The following is a 5,171-nucleotide window of genomic DNA, read 5'->3' as shown; positions in this document are numbered from 1 at the left end:
GTTACACCTCACAGCTGAGGGACTCTGAACCAGGTCAGGGTCTGACTGAGTGTCACCACCGATAGAGGCAGAAGATAAGTCCAATCTGCAAACTACCCCTGAAACTGCCTCCACCATCAGAACCACTGCTGCTGCTGCAGCCATGTGACCCAGCAGGTCATGCTGATTGGACTCCAGTCGCTGTCAGAGGTTGTACAGCCTCACCCAACTCACCCCCTCACCCACAGCTACTGTTGCTAACTGTTAATGAAAATGATCTGAGATTCTACAGTTAATGTCCACACCTGTCAGCACTGCTGACTGAATGAGGGAAACGGGCCAATAAAAGCCTGCAGCAGCAGGGGGCGCTGTAGTTTTTAATCTGACTGACCTCAGAAGACAAGCAGAATAAAAGACCAAACACATCAGAGCCAGAGCTGAGTAAGGACCACCGAGGTCAAAGGTCTACTTCATCTTCATACAGGACAACAGTCTGACCGTCAGAAGCAGAAGTATCTCCTACTGACAGTACTGACTCCTAAAAGTACACAGCTTGTGAAAATATTCACTGTGAAGCTTCAGAGACGCTGACTGAGACATGCAATAATACATACAAATATATGAATGTAAATATATTACTCCATCACATTTGTATTGAATTTATGATCTCAATGTTTATTACAAATATTAAACAACCTTCTGACCAACATTATTATACCAACGTCACCTCCAACAGAACCAACAGAACAACAGGACAGTCCTGTCATATCAGTCCAAAACAATCAAAAACTTTCAGAACAACATGTTCTATGTTGCCTTTGACTTTAGTACCAGAGGTGAAAAGAGTACCCTGAGCTCATCATCAGTGCAGCAGAGTCTGGATGAACTTTGACCTCTCCCTGCATGAACTCTAACCTCTCTCTGGATGAACTTTGACTGATGAGTCCTGGAGTAAAAGTCTGTAGGTCAACTGTTCCACAAAACCAGTACTGACTATGTGTTAATGAAAGAACTGAGAGAGTACTGAGAGGAGACGGAACTCTACAGACAGACAGAACTTTATTAATCCCTCAGGAGGACTAAGGAATGTATAGTGGACACTGAGACATTTCCTGAGGACAACAGCAGAGGACTTCACAGGACAACAGTCATGTGCCCAGAAAACTAGTTCAGTTTGGGGGGTAATATAGAACTGAACAGACTTGGACCCTCTGCAGCACCTGTTTAAACGGAGGGTCTGGGACTCAGTAACTACTGTTGAAGTAACTTCAGAGTAACTCACCTGAAGCAGCAGCTGTTGCCTGGGGTTGGGGTCCTGCTCCTGCCTGTGACCCCCCTGGCAGTGGTGGTACGGGCCTGGACCAGGGCCAGGGCCAGGGCTTGGCTGCAGGACGATGGGGTCTCATTACTCCAACATACTCCACAAAAGTTCCAGGTTGGCTTCATGGTCCTTTCCTTGGTGCCATGCAGCCAACCTCTGGGGCTCCTCTCGTTTCCATCCTGGGGGTGGGGTACGGTGAGCAGGTCGCCCGGCTGGAGGCTGGGGTCGTCTCCACGTTCAGGCTTGTACTTGTAAACGGCCCGGTACTGGAACCCTTCAGAGGTCATAGCTTAGAGTTCTGTTGTCTGAGGTTCATGAGGTTTGTAGAAATAAAAGTCCCTGGGGTGATGACCAGGAAACCCCGCTCATACCTGAGCACCTCACTCCTGCCTGAGATCCCTGAGGTGGAAACTGACGACAGACGATGAAGGTCCAACTGAGCCCCTGGTCCAGTAGAACTCGGCTCTGTGTTCAGATGTTCCTCCGCAGTCCTGACGCCCTGACGGAGCTGCGGCCCTTCTGTGTCTGGAGACCACCTGGAGTTAATGGGGGGGGGGGTATAGGGTGGCACAGTTTTAAAGGAGGGAGGCGACTCCCCCACAGTGCTGCTTCACCCCACCCTGAAATCTTCTGCAGCTTTTCCACATTTTAATGAGACACAAAGCCCTGAGTCCACACACACACAGACACACAGACACACACACCTGAGGAAATCCACTGCAGTGCAGAAATTGGGCTCCTGAACCCCCCCCTCCCCCCAGCCCCTCCTCGTCTCTGCAGCCTGTGAAGATCCTGAAAACTTCAGTGAAGTCAGAAGATTCAGGTCCCACCAACAGCTGCTCTCTGAGTCAACACACAGTTAAATATTTAAAAGTTTTAAATCCAGATTAGAAAATAAAAGATTTTACAACAGACAACATATTTTTAGCATCAAGTAAAAACACATTTCCCTCTAACGTTCACTTCCTCCTGGTCTTTTCAAGAGGACTTTTGTAGGACTTAAACCGCGGTCCAGGTCTAGACAGTGGAGTCTCAGATGGTTCAGACAGAAGACCTGAGTCAGCAGTTCTGACGAGGACACGGAGCAGCACCACGCGGAGTTCATCCCAAAACCACGCAGTAACTCGGCGGATATGAACTTCAGACAGACGCTGTCTGCCTCCTGATAAACTCACCGGCACAGGTCGCTCTCCTCCTCCTCCTCCTCCTCCCCCTTCACCCTGGAAGTCTACAAGATCCGGTTTGTTTGGACCTCTCGCCGAATTCCCGCTAATCCAAGCCCCTGGTACGGGTTCGCGGGAAGATGGATAGATGGCTGGATGGAGTAGCCGGTGCAGCAGACAGGGCAGCCCGTCGGTGCTGGAGAGACGGCAGCGCCAGTGCTGATGTCAGTGAAGCCCTCCCCCTCCCCCTCCCCCTCCCCCTCCCCCTCCCCCTCCCCCTCCCCCTCCCCCTCCCCCTCCCCCTCCCCCTCCCCCTCCCCCTCCCCCTCCCCCTCCCCCTCCCCCTCCCCCTCCCCCTCCCCCTCCCCCTCCCCCTCCCCCTCCCCCTCCCCCTCCCCCTCCCCCTCCCCCTCCCCCTCCCCCTCCCCCTCCCCCTCCCCCTCCCCCTCCCCCTCCCCCTCCCCCTCCCCCTCCCCCTCCCCCTCCCCCTCCCCCTCCCCCTCCCCCTCCCCCTCCCCCTCCCCCTCCCCCTCCCCCTCCCCCTCCCCCTCCCCCTCCCCCTCCCCCTCCCCCTCCCCCTCCCCCTCCCCCTCCCCCTCCCCCTCCCCCTCCCCCTCCCCCTCCCCCTCCCCCTCCCCCTCCCCCTCCCCCTCCCCCTCCCCCTCCCCCTCCCCCTCCCCCTCCCCCTCCCCCTCCCCCTCCCCCTCCCCCTCCCCCTCCCCCTCCCCCTCCCCCTCCCCCTCCCCCTCCCCCTCCCCCTCCCCCTCCCCCTCCCCCTCCCCCTCCCCCTCCCCCTCCCCCTCCCCCTCCCCCTCCCCCTCCCCCTCCCCCTCCCCCTCCCCCTCCCCCTCCCCCTCCCCCTCCCCCTCCCCCTCCCCCTCCCCCTCCCCCTCCCCCTCCCCCTCCCCCTCCCCCTCCCCCTCCCCCTCCCCCTCCCCCTCCCCCTCCCCCTCCCCCTCCCCCTCCCCCTCCCCCTCCCCCTCCCCCTCCCCCTCCCCCTCCCCCTCCCCCTCCCCCTCCCCCTCCCCCTCCCCCTCCCCCTCCCCCTCCCCCTCCCCCTCCCCCTCCCCCTCCCCCTCCCCCTCCCCCTCCCCCTCCCCCTCCCCCTCCCCCTCCCCCTCCCCCTCCCCCTCCCCCTCCCCCTCCCCCTCCCCCTCCCCCTCCCCCTCCCCCTCCCCCTCCCCCTCCCCCTCCCCCTCCCCCTCCCCCTCCCCCTCCCCCTCCCCCTCCCCCTCCCCCTCCCCCTCCCCCTCCCCCTCCCCCTCCCCCTCCCCCTCCCCCTCCCCCTCCCCCTCCCCCTCCCCCTCCCCCTCCCCCTCCCCCTCCCCCTCCCCCTCCCCCTCCCCCTCCCCCTCCCCCTCCCCCTCCCCCTCCCCCTCCCCCTCCCCCTCCCCCTCCCCCTCCCCCTCCCCCTCCCCCTCCCCCTCCCCCTCCCCCTCCCCCTCCCCCTCCCCCTCCCCCTCCCCCTCCCCCTCCCCCTCCCCCTCCCCCTCCCCCTCCCCCTCCCCCTCCCCCTCCCCCTCCCCCTCCCCCTCCCCCTCCCCCTCCCCCTCCCCCTCCCCCTCCCCCTCCCCCTCCCCCTCCCCCTCCCCCTCCCCCTCCCCCTCCCCCTCCCCCTCCCCCTCCCCCTCCCCCTCCCCCTCCCCCTCCCCCTCCCCCTCCCCCTCCCCCTCCCCCTCCCCCTCCCCCTCCCCCTCCCCCTCCCCCTCCCCCTCCCCCTCCCCCTCCCCCTCCCCCTCCCCCTCCCCCTCCCCCTCCCCCTCCCCCTCCCCCTCCCCCTCCCCCTCCCCCTCCCCCTCCCCCTCCCCCTCCCCCTCCCCCTCCCCCTCCCCCTCCCCCTCCCCCTCCCCCTCCCCCTCCCCCTCCCCCTCCCCCTCCCCCTCCCCCTCCCCCTCCCCCTCCCCCTCCCCCTCCCCCTCCCCCTCCCCCTCCCCCTCCCCCTCCCCCTCCCCCTCCCCCTCCCCCTCCCCCTCCCCCTCCCCCTCCCCCTCCCCCTCCCCCTCCCCCTCCCCCTCCCCCTCCCCCTCCCCCTCCCCCTCCCCCTCCCCCTCCCCCTCCCCCTCCCCCTCCCCCTCCCCCTCCCCCTCCCCCTCCCCCTCCCCCTCCCCCTCCCCCTCCCCCTCCCCCTCCCCCTCCCCCTCCCCCTCCCCCTCCCCCTCCTCCCAGTCCTCCCCCTTCTGCTGTCTGTAAATTATGCCAGTGGCGGGGACTGTGAGTGCGGCGCACCGCGGCTGTTTTTTTTGTTTTTTGTTTTTTACTGCATTAATAATCATTTGTTGTTTTTCTGTTTTGTTTTTTCTCCGTGTTTCTTTCCTGTGTTTCTTTCTTTAAACTGCTGCAGACAGGCGGAGGTTCATGCAACAACTTCTTTGAGCTGCGTCATTACAGCAGCATCATAGGTGGAGACACGACCGCAAAAACGTGCACGTGCATGAAGAGTGAGGGTGCGTGTGGGAACAGAGGTTAAAGTTTAAGATCTGTCTAAGCATGAATGTAAACTAAATGACGCAGCAGACTGCTGCGTCATCAGGGGGCGCTCCTTTTCATTGAGCGGCAGCAACTCATTCATGGACAAAGTGTCCAGAACTCAGCAGGTTTCCCTGCAGCACCAGAATCCACGAGAACCCCTGTCAGAAATCAACAATCCAGTAAAACAGCTGTGACGTCACAACAACAGACTGATGGTACTGAAGTATTCAACAGACATC

Source organism: Cynoglossus semilaevis, chromosome 2 (genome assembly GCF_000523025.1).
Source record: "Cynoglossus semilaevis isolate Cse_v1.0 chromosome 2, Cse_v1.0, whole genome shotgun sequence".
NCBI lineage: Eukaryota > Metazoa > Chordata > Actinopteri > Pleuronectiformes > Cynoglossidae > Cynoglossus > Cynoglossus semilaevis.
Note: the sequence above shows the minus strand (reverse complement) of the source record.